The 15,799-nt window shown below is 37.5% G+C and overlaps 1 protein-coding gene across 5 annotated transcripts in view; it reads left to right on the forward strand.

Moving 5' to 3' along the window:
- Positions 1-15,799, forward strand: part of SULF1 (sulfatase 1) — a 132,370-nt gene that overhangs the window by 26,721 nt on the left and 89,850 nt on the right. Inside the window, exon 5 of one of the 5 annotated variants that reach the window (XM_066993066.1) lies at positions 13,539-13,631. The exons of the other annotated variants lie outside the window; for them this stretch is intronic. The gene's annotated coding sequence lies outside the window, so the exon portion shown is untranslated. The remainder of the gene's footprint in view (positions 1-13,538; positions 13,632-15,799) is intronic. 5 annotated transcript variants of the gene reach the window in all.

Raw genomic sequence — 15,799 nt, forward strand, 5'->3', positions numbered from 1 at the left:
ACTCAGTAATTAATTAAACCAAACAAGCCATCAGCATGTGCTACATAGCCTAAGTATTATGTCAGGTCAATAATTAAGCTGTAGTAAATCTTCTGGAGGTTCTATTCCACCAAACTTGAAAGACTCAAGACTAACCCAAGGACCCTTAACATTTTAGTGAGCTAGCAAATGATTACACAGATAGCTTCTCAGTCCAAAGTTTGCTACTATTAACTTTCTATTTTTAAGGCATCCAGAACTTGTATATTTTCTGGTTTTTGAATAATATGCTGTGAAAAAAAAAGTATGCCTTTCTTGAACATATAAAAAGGAATCTTCTATAGGCTTGAGTTATATCAAGATAAAATTACGCTTTTCCTGCTTTGAAAGATTTACATTAAGCACAACGTAATGGTTTGGAATTTTCCCTTGTTTATGTAAACCTGATGATTATGAAAACTCAAAGCTAATCTCACTGTGTTCAGCTGGTCATGGTAAAGAAAAGCACTATGCAAGATGTCTTATGTGACTCTGCCAAAGCAATTCTGAAAGATCTGCACTAGCCATGTGCTTTCAAGACCTGGCTGACTTTTACGTGGAATTAGGCAGTCACAGCAAGTTCTGTGGTGGCTTTGTGATGTGGAGATTATGGCACTGGGTTAAGAATATGAAATCATACATCTCAACAAATAAAAATATAAAGCCATATGGCAGAGCACAGAGCAGGAAGATTAAAGTGCTCCAAAATTATTTTTTTCCCTTGTCTGTATTATTTTGTCCCCTCATTTGCATAATATATTTCTGTTTAAATAATTTGCAAATGTATAGAATTTTATAGCAGGTATATATGTGGCAGAGGTAAATTTGGATTTAAAATTAAGACATTACTAGTAGTGAAAGACAGATGGTATACATCAAGTTTATTTCACGTATGAGTCTCTATGGAATTTTTGTTTGCAACCAGTTACTGTTTGACATGTTAGCTCACAGTGTATTTTAATTACAAAATATTTTAATTAGCAGATCTTTAGATAACTTTTTGTAACAATTGGGATGAATATAAGATCGTTCATTTAGATTACTTACTAATCTGATCATTCTTTTTAAAAAAGCTATATCTATCTAAATAATATTCTAAAACTTCTTCCACTTCCAGATTTGTGGTTTTAATTTGTATTTTACTTGTTTAAATAGTAGTCTTTTATATAGCCAGAAGAATTTATTTAGTCTTCTAGTTAGCTCTCTTGCGTAATGTATGCTGAAGAAGTCCTCTGTTTGAACTAGGAAACATCTTTCTATCAAAAATAATTTTATTTTTAATATTTTCAATAAAATATTTATCAAGTCCTTCTCAGATCCATAGCTTCCAGAATGATGGCATATTCCTGGGGGCATGATCTGCCTGCTTTATTTTCTCTCCGGATGTATAACTGCATATAGGTCCCATATAATGCATATGTTGTTTGCTTGTATACAGTTTATCAGGATATCATGGCTGTCCTGTACCATTGAGCTAGTCATTATCTCTAGCTCCAGCTCAATGCTATCTGTCAACTTTATCTACAAATATATTTTCCCTAGTTTGCTTTTAGGGAGGTTAACTAGACTAGGGCCAAGAAAATGCATGCTTTAGATTTCTACAGAAGTGGAAGTTATGAAATAACATGATTTAGATGAATGATCTTGCTTTTGTTGGAGAAAATGAATTGGATTATTATTTGCAGTGCCTTCCAGTTCTATTCAATGAAATGAAGAGTGATCATTTTGGTGATGTTTCCAGTCTACCAAACACAGGAATCAGAAATAATCTTATGAAAGAATTTATATTGGAAGATTTCCAAGCAATATTTTGCAGATCAAATAGTTAATATTTTTTAGAAGAAGCCTGGACAGTGTTTATTTAACCTGAAACTTTAGACGTTCACTCTTCATTGGCTACACCATGAGCTGTTGTAGAGAGGTTTCTCAAGAAAATCTTATAAACATACTTTTTCTCTACAGATGTAGGGTCACACTATCTCACACAATGAAACTATAACTGTGAAGTATGCATAAAAGTAATTAATATTTTTCTGCATTAGGAATGTCTTCAGAATATTTATTATGAAATAAAGTATTATCACTTCCACCATGGATAAAATTGTTGGAAAGTTCCAAGAAAAATGAAAAGGTGTCTTTTTGACCTGAAGCTTAAAAATCATGTCTCTTATGTATATAATCTATTAATGACACTCTCAGTGCAAAGACTTTCCTGGCACATTATCCACTGACATTCCAAAAGCCAACTTCAGCTAATTAAGTTGAAGAGAACTTAACCTTTGGGGTTAGGTTTTGTTTTGTTTTGTTTTGTTTTTTAGAAATTTAGTGTCATTAGTGCATATACACATACTCCAGCCCCAGCTCCAAACAGACTTTTAGATCCCAGTTTATTTTTGGGAAGTGTAAGAGCTTGAAAATGTGATTTCACTTAATCTGAAATGAACATGATCTTGAAAGAAGAACCTAAGAAGCTTGTGTGACAGCATTTCATTACAAGTTACAGGGCTTAGGAGAGGGAATCGATGATCTGTGGGTCAAGAGTTCTGCACTGACCAGTGGTGTCTCAAAGCAAAAAATCTTGCAATTGCTCACTAGACAGTCAGATGAGCCTTGCAGAATAACTCAGAAAATCCCCACGGGCTACTGTGGGGGACTGCTTGTTAGGAGAGGCTAGGAAGCTGGAGAATATAGCCATGCAGCAAGTGCAAATAACAGTTTTTTACAGTTCAGTACATCATCCTTCATTTTACTGCCTATATACTGAGGCCAGAGTTAATGATCTGTTAGCAGAAGGCATTGCTGAGCATCCTCCTTGAAGGCTTACAGCACAACTGTGGTCTTTTTTTGTAAGGTTCCTTCTTCTGTGCTCTGAAACTTCATTGTTATTATTTGTCTATACAGGATACAGCCACATCATGCTGAATCTGTATTCAGGCAGCCTTCTCTAGCTGGGATCTTGTCAAGCTTTTTCATCTCCTTGTCTTCCTTTCTCTGCCCCTAAAAGGCCACAAGGAAATACCTACCATAATAGGCAAGTCCTATGGGAAAAAGTCCTCTAACACAGGAGTACCTCTCTGCATTGTACATCTGTGTGTTATACATCTCTGTTCATAAATGTCCACATTCAGATATGTGCCCACACAAAGTTTCTCTGCTAAGAACCATGTACTAAATTATTTTTTTCTACATTCCCCAAGTGAATTCTGCCATCAGCGATCTAGCTCATTAGTATATTCCACTTTTGGAAACAAAATTTATTCATTCTCCTTTTTCCTCTCATGCTGTCAAGTTTCCGTTTGGAAAAGAGGATTATGCAGAAGGGGATTATTAGCTGAAAGACAAGGTGCTTTCCCCCTAAATGCATTGGGGTAAATGTCTTTTAACTCAATAGATACAATAGATAAAATGAGATAGATGCAACATTGCCCCTTCGTTTCCTCATTTCCTTCATTTATTTTGTGGCTTTCTTGCCCACAGCACACTTCTGACCTGGACTTGTAAATGACTGTCATTTCCATTTTGTTTTCCTTTCCTTCTCACAGATGAACCATTTCTATGTTTTTCTATATACATCATTGATTAAGATCCAGGGGAAGTTTTCTACAGTATATCAATACTGTAGAAAACTGTAGAAACTCATGAACTTGGATTTTTTGCTTTAGAACATGTGAGGTTGAAGATCCTGGGATTCACTTGTAGTATATCCATAGACTACCACATGTCACTTATATGAAGCAACAGGCACTTGTTTGCCCCTGTGGCTGCTCATCCCTATTAAATTAGCTCGTACCAGTAGAGCTCCAAAGAGGAAGCATGAAGTTTTTCTCCTTCATTTCCTCCTGCTACTAAGTGGAAGGGGTTCTCAGCTGCTGATTAAATTGCTTCATCGCTTTTCTTACCGGCATGTTTCTCTGCACTGCATGCCTTAATGAGGAATAGGCAGTCAGCAGTTTGGTGGTTGCTATGCTGAGAGTATACTCTGTATAAGAGAGACAGGCAAGAGAAAAATATATCCTAAAAATTTCTCTCCTAGTCTGTGCCAAACCAAAGGCAGCAACCTTTGTGTAAGTGTACTCTTAAGATTTTAAGGTCAAGCTTTCAAAATGCCAGTCTCTGGAAGTATTTATAAACCTTTTCCCACATTTAGGTTATTTTTTTTCCTGTAAGTCACTTCCTTCCAACCAATATCAGTTGTATTATGCCTCAGTGGAGAATTGGTGCTATTCAAGGGCATCAAAATACAACACATGTAGTCTGATAAAAATACTTTCAGTGTTACACATAAGGAATGTTTTTAAAGCGGAGTTTATTAAAGAATCATATGTGACATTATTTCCCCCACCTCTTCCAAATATTTCCATTCAGATGGATGTTTAAGAAGACTGCAGATTTTTTCTCAGCCACACATTTCTGCTGCCAGTAACTTGATCCAAAAGTATCTTACTGTTTTTCTTGCAAAAATGCAAAATGTCTTTATTAGGAAGTAGACCAATAGCATCATTAAGATTGTAATGATATAGTCAGAGAATGGAAAAATAGAATACTACAAGGAAAACTCTTTCCTGGCTTTATGTATTAAGACCAGAAAGACAAAGGAAAAACAGCTAAACCAAAACCATGCAAACAAACAGAACTGCCTAATGTGACATCAGTGGTGAGATACAGTAATATTAAAACTGCAGATGTTTTCTGAGTTAAGTATACAGCTAAGATTAACATTTCTTCACAGAGAACTTTTTTGGTCATCTAGAAAAAATGACATATCTGCAACAGCTTAAATCTACTTGCAGTGAGAAAAGCACTTGGACATGTGTTTATATATGTATATGTGCTATTGACATAGCAATGAAGTAGCTTACTGAATCAGGGCCAAGAAACACTAATGGGAAAACTTTCCAGAATTTGTTGTTCCCCTGCAGATTTACAGATCTAAGACAACATTTCTTTGCTCATTGTTGCTTTAAGTTGAATCATTAGTGCCTCCTCCTCTGTTCCCAGAAGGAAGAAAAAAAATGGCCTATTTTCTGTGTCATATGAAGGTCTGGTAGGTTTTGGTCTTGACAAGTGATCGGATTATACTCTAGTGAAGTGCAAGCTCTCACCTAAAAAATGTTGGAAGTAAGAGCAATATTACTTCTGGGGAAAAAATCAACCATGTTTTATACTTTATTCCTCAAGTGGAAGAAAAACTGATGGGTTTCCAGCAAGTTTTGCAGCTCTTCATACGTTGGAGTGTGTATAGATGAGAGATGAAATGTACATGAGAGATTCTTTAAGAAAGTCATCACCCCACTCTCTTTGGTGTTACACGGCATGTTTATCTGTAGGAACTGATCCTGGAAGCTACAGGCCATGCTGATTCCCACCGAAGGTGTTTTCAGACCCTTAGATGATCAGGTCCAGAGCTTCTATGGGATACTGAAATCCTGTGAGATGTAAATTAAGATGACTAAGGCAATAAAATATGACCACTGATTAACAAAGGAAGTCTTTATAACCATTAATTCTATAATTTATAAATAGCCAGAGACATGACTGAGTAACGGTGTTCAACCATGCAACTAATTAAAAGCAAATACAGATATGATGACACAGTAATTGTAACTGAAACAAAAACATTCTTCACCAGCATTTTCAGATTCTTGCACACATTAACTTTTTCTTTCAGGCAGCAGCCCTTCCCTACAACTTTTCATAGTCTAAACAGGACCAAGTGAAAAAATCGTGTACAATGTGCCTTCCTGAATATCTAAAACTATGCAAAACTATTGATATTATCCACAATACCAGAAGACAACATGGGAATATATTTTTTCTATGGAAATGTGGACTTTGAATTTAGGTTGTGGTTTAGACAAATTTATTAATACACCAATTAGTGGCCATGATGTCACAGAGGTGGCAAATAGTATTTGCAGAGCCGCATGTTAAGGTTATATTTAATATTCTAGAAGGACTATATTCTTTTGTGGTGCTCAGAACAAGCATAGCGGATGGCCTTTACACCTCAAGATACTCAGCTGTATCTTGATGAATTTTAACCTTATGAAAGAAGCTTATATATATATATATATATATATATCTTTTTATCCTGTGGTTTCCTTTCCAGTCACTACCATGTGCTGTTGTACTAGCTTTTGAATACATGTATGTTTAATGGATCAAGGGTGCATTGAAATTTGCTGCTAGGTGTCTGCTAAGATACTCTTCTCCCTGTCCGAATATTTTATCACACACCCAGCACAAACTGGGAAAAAATAAAGGGAGGCAATACAGAGCTGAAGGTGAAGCATAGTGCTGAAATACAATAGCAACTAAGATCTAACTATTAGCTCGAAGAATATTAACTGGAATAAACAGCAGAGGGGTGATTACTGGGTGTTGGAAGAAAAGGTGATGACAGAGACCCAGATGGATCTGTTCCACTGCAGGAACAGAATCACAAAATGGTTGAGGCTGGAAGGGACCTCTAGAGGTCATTTGGTCCACCCTCCCTGCTCAAGCAGGGACACCCAGATCAGGCTGCCCAGGAGCATTTCAAAGATAAGGTTGTTCTCCTTGGGGTTTCAGACTCTTGAAAGATTTCTGGTGATTTTTATTAAAGAGTAGCTCTAGCATGAGACCAATATCAAAAAGTTCCTATATCTTCTGTGATTCATGACTGTTACGGTGAATGTATTAAAGTTATAAGTATGTAGCTCATGCTATCTGGCAAGCAGTTTTACAAACATAGCTTCCATCTTGTAAATCACTGGTATTAAAGGCTGCATTAGACATTTTCCTTCAGATTATCATTGTTACAACATCTGAACTAGCTATTTACCTCCGGAGGACTTGCTCTGGTGTATCTGACAGGAATGAAATTAACAATTGAGTTAATACACAAGGTGACAATAAAATCCTGTTTACTTTCTTAATATTATTGGCCAGAAAGACATAACGGGGAAAAAAGAAAAACACTTGGGACTACACTTTCTCCCTTCCTTCCTCCCTCCCTCCCTCCCTCCCTCCCTCTCTCCCTCCCTCCTTCCCTCCTTCCCTCCTTCCTTCTCTCCTTTCTTGGTTTCTTTGCCATTGGAGTCATTTTTAAGTTTATTATTCACTAAGCAAAGATTTGCTGAATGAGAAGGTGTAACTTTGCAAGCTGACTTTCAGTGCAGGACAAAAGTTTATGTGCATTCTTAATGTCTATATTGAATAGGAACATAATGTCTATATTGAATATAGAACAACCTTGAAAAGTGTATGGCTTCTATCTAAATAACAATATAAGATATATCTTCATATAGTGAGTATATCTTCACTATATGAAAAAGATAATAGTGATCATTTCACCCATAATTGAAATGCAGCCATTTCTGGGATGTAGAATTTTATTCATACTGGCAAACTAAACAAGAGTTTAGTGAGGAGTGGAATAATATGTGCAGTTAAAACTCCAGAGAAAAAGTACACAGGATAGAATGCAGCTACTTAATTAAAATATCTTGTATATGTCTTAGAGATGTTTATTTTAAATAATGGTTATATTCTTAAGCTGTATGAACTCAAATGCTGTTTCTATAAACGGAGATGTTTGACCTGCTTCAAGCTATAAAGGAAGATTTGTGATTCTCCTAAGTCCACATGCCCTAGATTAATGTTAGTGTCAAACTGATTCTACGTTAAGCTCATTTAATGTACCTTTGGGCTGTAAGATGTTACTTTGCCAGCAGCAAAGGTCACATGTTTTCAGGTATTGACAGTGCAAGTAATGACAAGTTGTTTCTGTGTTTGGGTGGATCAGGATCTTTTTAGCATTCATCCAATGAATCTGGCAAACTATAGCCTCTGCCCAAGAGGGCTCTGTGCCTTTGAGCATACAGCAGAGGGAATTATTAAACCTCCAGCTCTGAAATCTATAGCTTCATTTAGTTCAGACCTCCCAAAGGAATTTTTATGCCTTTAGCTAAATAGCAAACAATTTTGAAGCTGACTTTACCTAGCTAGCCGATCTCTTTTTGGTCATAAAAAGAAATTGAAAGCATCATTTTAAGTACAATTTTTGTTTGAATATATTTATGTACATTAAGTCAACTAGCCTTACAACTGCAGTTATAAAATAAACATGCCTCTGTGAAACTTTGCAAGCATGGGTTCTCAGAAAGGAAACCAGATCAAATAGCTGAAACTCAGGAGCAGAGCTGAAGTGCCATTTTCTTGCCTCTCTTACAGGTTGTTAAGTGACATTAGCAAGTCATGTAACAATACCAAGATTTACACAATGTCGTAAGTCATCTTTAACAGGTAATCAGAAAATGCATTAAGCAGCCCAAATGGGAGCTTGATATTTCCTAAAGAGTCACAGACTAAACATGGCTTCTCCTGTACATTTTAGTGGTGAGGAATGCTGGGGGGAGTGAGGAGGGGTGGTGGAATTTTCTTCTCTAAAGCAAAAACCAACAAAGGGAGTTAATGTTATGATGCTCTGGGAATAGAATTTCATAAGTATTATCAGACAGCTACAATCTGTACAGGAGATTTTTTTCTCCTAGGCTGGGATCTGAGAAATAGGAACTGGAAACAGCTTATAGTGGGTGACAAGGGGATGGATATCCTAGGTGTGTCTCACACAAATATAGAAACCTAGGTCAGGGCTACAGTTAAAATCAGTCTTCTCTTAGGAAGCAGATACTTTGAACCAAAAGTCACGTCCTCAGTCTCATTGCTTCCTCCCAGACTGTTTATATATTTATCCCCAAATTGTCATTTGACAATGAAAGGACTCAAGGCAATTGACAATTGAAAGGTCTCAAGAATGCTAGCACTCTATACCCCCTTCGGGTGATCTGCAGAACCAAGCTCTTCTCCTCCTCCTCCCCAGTATATGGATCTTACCCAGGGCAGCTCAAGAGAGAGAGACTGAACCTTTTGTCACCATTGCCTGATGACAGGTGAATTCTCACCTGTCCTGAATTCTCACCAACTCCTGGAGTTGGAGCTCCAAACATCATCAGGATGAGAAGGGCCTGAATTTCAGATCTCCAGTTTCCTGGTGGATTCCCAACATCCTGTGAATTTTCCATAGCCAAGATGTGCCTCACAAACTGTGTTCCTCTGAAGACATGCCTGTTTTGCATCTCCCAAACAGCTTTAGCTAAAAGGCAGGATCTTAGGCAATTAGTGCAACAAAGACAGGGTGACAACTGAGCTGACCCAGAAGCCTAACATTAGGTCTCCAAGGAACTTCAGGTATCTTAAGCTGTGAAGCATGATAGATATGGATTATTTTAATTGCTCTTCTGAAGTTAAGCTCCTAAGTTTCTCTGAAAGGGCACTGATGTGATTGGTTGCATGCTTGCTGAAAAGCACATTGGTTCTTGCTATAAATGACACGAGTATTGTTAGAGTTTGTTCATCTGCTCATATATATGTGTCACAGTTCCCAGAGGTGTCCATGCAAAGCTTTAACTGACCCTGATTAACTTAACTGATTAACTGTGCACAGTATTGTGCATAGAAAAGCCTTTCTCACATCTGTGCTATTTGTTTTACTGCCTCACTTGTCCCTTTCCTTTCAGTATATTTTTCCTTATCAAATTTTCCCTAACTTTAGGCACTTTCCCAAACTTTTTTTCCCTTTTGTTTCTCTTTCCAGTTGCCTTTTCATCTTCATAGAAAGCTGGGGAAGATGTTAAAAAAGGCAGATGGGGGATGAGGCTACATATTATCTGAAAATGCAGTACAGATTGCCTCCAGGTTCTCCACAGCAAAGTCTGGTATCTGGACAGCTTCCCTAGCTTGTTTAGCACAGCTGAGCAGAGGAAGGGAAACAGGGCATCACTGAGTATGTTGGTATATCAAGCTTCAGGAGAAGGAGAAAGAAAAAAAAAAGGCATTACAAGCTGAAATTGTGCCAGTTTTCCCTCACAATAGTACTAAGTACTCAGGCATAGTTTTCCTAAAGCATAAGGAAAAGCAGTAAGCAAATATTTTTAGCGTTGCAAGTGATGTCTTAATTCAATGTCATTCTTCCAAAGGCAGCAGCATTATATTGGTTTATATTGTTAAAATTCAGGTTTGCAATTGATGCTTCAGAACACATATTTATTTTTTTCCTTCTAACTGTATACTATAGGACATTCATATGTTTTCTGTACCCTTTTAAGGAATTAAGAACATGGAGGTTTAAATAAATGTATAAGAAAGGAAAATAATTCAGGTATATATGTGTCTGTAGATAAATATAGATGAAGATATTGAATAATCTCATGTCGTTTTGTTGTGATGTTGACTCCCCAGCCACAATCTGGGAAATCATGAAAATTTAAGAAGCCCTCCCCAACCTTTTCCTTTGTACCTTTTATAGTTGCACAATAGTTATCCTCCAAGTACAACTTAAAGGAGAACTTCCAGGGAGACTTTAGTCCATGTATGTACAGTAAATTTGATTACTTCCTAAAACTCTTCCAGTTTGGGGGTTTTCAAAATATTTTCAGTAAAAGGTGTTAGAAAATAGCAAAGAAACAACACCAATTACCTGATCAACGAGGAGGATGTCGGTCTCTTTTCTCAGGTGACAAGTGATAGGACAGAAAGAAACAGCCTCAAGTTGTGCCAGGAAAGGTTTAGATTGGATATGAGGAAGAGTTTATTCTTGGAGAGGGTGGAGTATTGGAATGGGCTGCCCAGAGGAGCGATGGTGTCCCCATCCTGGAGGAGGAATTTAAGAGACGTGTGGATGTGGCAGTAAGGGACATGGTTTACTGATGGGACTTGGTAGGTCAGGCTGATGATTCGACTTGAGGATCTTGAAGGTCTTTTCCAACCTAGATGATTCTACGATTCTATGCAAGTGTCAGTACGTGAATATCTGGTCTGCCATTATAGGCAATAGTATTCAAGATGGTGCTGCCAGTGGACCTTGGAGACCTGCACTTGGACTGCCAAATAGCTTCCCAAGTTTCCCTGAGTGCACAGACTAGTTTCCCCTCTGACTGTGGCTGGACAGACACAGGCTTAGACACCAAACTCATGTAGTGACACTGACATTTTAAGAGTTAAATCTAGGTGTCTATGGTGTGGAGCTGAATCCCACAACATGCAATTATTTTAGTAGATAAAGATGTATGTATGAAGTACAGACTGAGATTGGATTAGAACTGCTGTGATTTTAACATGAATAAAGTCCAATCTATTCTGTTATGTGATCCTCAGGTATAACTGAAATCCAGTGTATGACTAACTTAACTTGTATATGCATTTACCTCTCACAAAAGGGATGTAGATGCCTGTAGTTTTAAATCAAGTAATTCTGGAGTATCTTTCTCATTATTAGGTTATTCAGGGTGCTCAGTAATCATTTGGTAATGCTAACTTCCGTTAAGCATTATGTAAGTCAATTACAGTTACTCCTTTCCAATAAAAGTATTAAACAGAAGTTAGAGAGCTAGTCCTGTAGAGACCAAACAATTCCAAATAATTAGTACCATAAAGTAGGAGTATTCATCACCTTCAGAAGTTGTTTAGCATTAAACAGAGTGGAGTCCTCCGGGACACATTCATACCTTTAGAGAGGCTCAGGCTAAGAAGCACTGATAAATCATCAAAATAGACCTGAAGTGATTCATAGATTTCTGCGAGTGATGCTTTGTATGAAGGTGGATCTGACTTTAGGTAATAAAATTCCTTCTTTTATATAATAAGATTCAGTCTTGTTTTTCTGTGCAAAACCAGTTGCTGACAACCTAGAAATAAAGAAGAGTTTGAAATCCTTTTAGATTTAGAGCTCTTAAAACTGTCTGTCTCAGCACTGCCTCACCAGATATGTTGGTTGTGCACCCATACAGAAGCAGGACAGAGTCAGCACTTGATTATCCATGTGTTGCAGATTATTCATGCCACAGATATTAGCAGAAGCTCAGAGCCACATGAATGTGGCTATACTGCTTCCAGGAGCATCTCAACTCTATAATCAGTACAGCTGCTTTTGCATTACACAGAGCTGGAGTTAATAAGCCCATATGAATCTTATATGGCTCCATGGTAAGCCAGTACCCTGGGAAACACAGAGGTTCTCAATGGCGTTAACCTGCATCCAGCTGGGCTTTATTAATTTGGTCTCAGTGCTGGTGGTGCCAAGCCCAAAGTGGAGCTGGCATTGGTGACAACCCTATGGCTGGCAGGTGACAAAGGCAGGGGGGAGTGAAGCTGCTGCTTCTGCACTGTGGTCGCTTTTTCTGGAAGAGGAGTTTGTGGTTTGTTAGTAGAGGCACAGTGCCACAATTTTTCAGATAGCTTGCTCAGTTTTTTTTTGTTTTGTTTTGACTGATGAGTCTTTCTGAAGTGCTTGGAGGAGTGGGAGGGGCCTGTGTTCAATCAGAGCAGTCCACGTGTTCCAAACCCCACTCTGGATATGGATAGATTGAGTTTTTAAAGCTTACTTAGGTTGAGCAGGATATATATATATATATATATAAAGATCTCAGTACAAAATTGATTCTAAGGATGTGTATCCATCTCTACACCATACTTCACATCAAGAGTCTCCAAAGCACTGATACTAGCCTGACACTGTCCCTATGATCTGAGCAGCTCTTGTAAGCCTACAGCATGAAATAGTCTTCCAGCACTAATTCTTTCATTTTCTCTAAACTCTTAAGAGTAATACACGTGTACTTCATATAGCAGTGTGACACCTAAGATCTAGGCTAATTGTGAAATTTTAGCCTCAGATTTATTAAAATGTTAGTGGTTTTATGATGGCTGTGAAAATTGCCGCATGTTGTTTCCATACCTGATAGACTCACTTTCAAATGAGTTGTTTTTAGCTGCCCTTGATTTTGCCTTCACAAAAGGCAGACAATTCCAGACAATAAACTTTTGGGATATTTCCCCCGCTTCTTTATAATTGTATATCCACTTCTTTAATTTTCTTTTCAAAATTCCTATTTCAAGGCGTGAATGTTCCAAGACTGTGATATTAGTTTATGTATAAATGAAATCTAGAAACCTCAATAGTGCTGTCAGAGAACGGAAAACTAAGGTCAATGGACAAGTCTGAAACATAGAGAAAAAAAGTAACAAGAAAAACATCTTAATTTGCTGCAGAAAAGGTCTCTATGGGCTGCAAATATTTTTCATTTCTATAGCAATTTAGCATCAAGCACTCTCTAAGCATATAAATCAATTAAACTTCACAATTTGAAAGCCGGATAAGACTTATATTGGGTTTGGTTTTGTTTATCACAGGAGTACAGTCTGATCCATTTGTGATTGATGTTTGACAGTATATAGTTCTGTTGACTTGGATGGTAACAATCTCATATAGAAAGTATTTCTAAACTGTAACTTTAGACAAGGTTCTGACCAAACAATTAATGTCATCAGTGACAAACTTAACACACTGCCTAAACTGAGAAGGAAACTACTGTTGGTATTGTCTAATGAATGCATTGGGAACTCCCATAAATAGGGGTAGTACTAACCATGTCTCACTATTTGCCTGGCCAAGTCCCTTAATCTTTTCTTATCACAACAAGGACCAAAGGCATGCCATGTGGAACAGATTCTGAAAGTTCTGTGGACACAAAAAAATCTGTTGCCTGTGACCCCAGAGAAAATTGGGACATTTGGTAAGACTTCAGTTTGCTTGTGTTTCTTTGAGCCTTTCTGCTAGAAGTGTTGAATTATTTGAACTATGTCAATAATTGCCTAAGTTTGTCTACACTATCTAAGTCATTTAAGAAATTACTTGTAAGAGTAGTGAATTTGATGAGAGTCTAAGTTAACCTAATTAATCATCAGTTAATCATAATCTTGTATCTAGACGAGAAGCAGTCTTGCAATATGCAGTGCCTGAAGGCAGTAAGTAAGAATACTGTATCTCACATGAAGTTTTGGAGGTATTTCTTTTTTATCTTACTTACGATTGCACTAGCCTATAGGCATACTATAAATTGATTAAAATTCAAAAAACATTGAAATTATTTACAGCCTCTGCCTTTCCTGTAGTGTACGTCAGCTTTTTATATACTACATTCTTTAAATTAATTTCCTCAGCATTTTGGGAAAAAAAAAAAAGAAAAAAAAAAACTGTCTGCAGAAATAACTATGCCACAAACACACTGCCTTATTTTCTCTTAAATAAGCCTGCATCTTTCCCAAAAGCTTCAGAGACATCATATGTGTCCAGCACGGTAAACTAATCTGTTGTTTCCAGCTAACATTCAGTTTCAAAGTAATGAGCCAGGCTTCAAGGTATCCCCATTGCAGAATTATAATTCAGGAGAAGAGATGATCTGTTGGGTATGATGATCAGAACCATTTCTTTGTAGATGAAAATCATTGCTTATGACTTCATCCAAATACAACTAACCAGAGCAGCTTTTGTTTGAGCATCTTTTCTGTCCTTTAACTTTCTTATAGTGTAGTGTTCTGTAGCAGTTTGGAGAGTCTTAGTGTGTTTCTAACAACTCATAACCATGCATGTTATATTGCTGTATCCGAGAGTTGACAGGACAAAGGCTTTGATACTGGTAGAGGGTTTTTATCCAAGAAGAATTGTGTCACTGAATGTATAACAGAAAGCTTAAAAAATGCCTTTGTGGTCTTTGCTGTTATTTTCACCTTTCAAGACCAAACTTTAGGGCAGTTCAGTGTACTTGGGTTTCATGTGGCAGACCTGTGACATGCTGTCCTTTGTCTGCCTCCAAAGCTTTCCTACCCAAGGAGCTCCTATGAACTTACCTGAGCAGACTTTCAATGGACCTGTCTGAAACTCCAGCTACTTCTGTGGCTGGTTTCTGCTGTGCTTGTCAAATCTAACTGAATTGTACCAAAATCAACAGGGCTAAAACTAGAGCAGTAACTAGGAATTAATCAGCTCATAATATCAGCATTGCTGAACTTGCTTATCAGAACAAAACAATAAAATTTCATAGTTCAAATGGCTGCTTGTTTTCTATGCTATGCTTGTTCCTGTATTTGTTCAAAATGCTTAGTCCAAAATTGAAGAAATGTCTCTTTTTCAGAGGAGGATTCAGTTCATTCATACCATAGCCTTAGGCAAAATTTCTCAGCGCACTGTATTTTGTTCTGGGAACATTCATGTTCTGAAGTCAAGTTCAAATGTTCACACACATTAGCTATATGAACAAACCAATTGTGTAAAATTTCAAGTCAGTTTTTAACAAAGTCTACTTCTAACCAAAAATGTTCCAAATTAATTCTTGAGTTTACTTTGCTAGGCCAACCACATTGGACCTTGAACAACCAAGGAATGGGTGCAGGAAAATGAAAGTACAATAAGAAATGTTACTAAATTTATGTAAAGAAATTTAACTGCATAAGAGGCCCTGCATATTATCAGGTTGTCCAAGGAGCCTAAGGCCATTCAGTGATGGTAAGCTGTAGCAGTGATACCAACATTCCCAATCTTGTCTACACACAGTAGGAGAACAGCAGGTCTTTGTGTCGCCTAGGAGAAGAAGCAAGTCTTCTGCCTGTCTCCATCTTCTCCCCTTCTGCCCTACCAAAACAAGCACAAGAACAGGATTTTCACCAAAATTGTTACCCGATGCTGTCCACGGTGGGAGCAGTCTGTCATGCAGGAGAGACTATAGGAAACCTATCAGCTCACCTCTTAGTAAGGAGGACTGGGGAGCTGGGGAGAAGGGCTATAATTTCACCTGTGTATGGTTCTGTGGTTTCCCAGATGGGACCCAACCCTGACAGGCATGAGATTAGTTTACTGTAAAGAAGAGAAACATAGAATTAGGAACTTGTAATGAAAAATGAAAAC

Source organism: Anser cygnoides, chromosome 2 (assembly GCF_040182565.1).
Source record: "Anser cygnoides isolate HZ-2024a breed goose chromosome 2, Taihu_goose_T2T_genome, whole genome shotgun sequence".
Taxonomy (NCBI): Eukaryota; Metazoa; Chordata; class Aves; order Anseriformes; family Anatidae; genus Anser; species Anser cygnoides.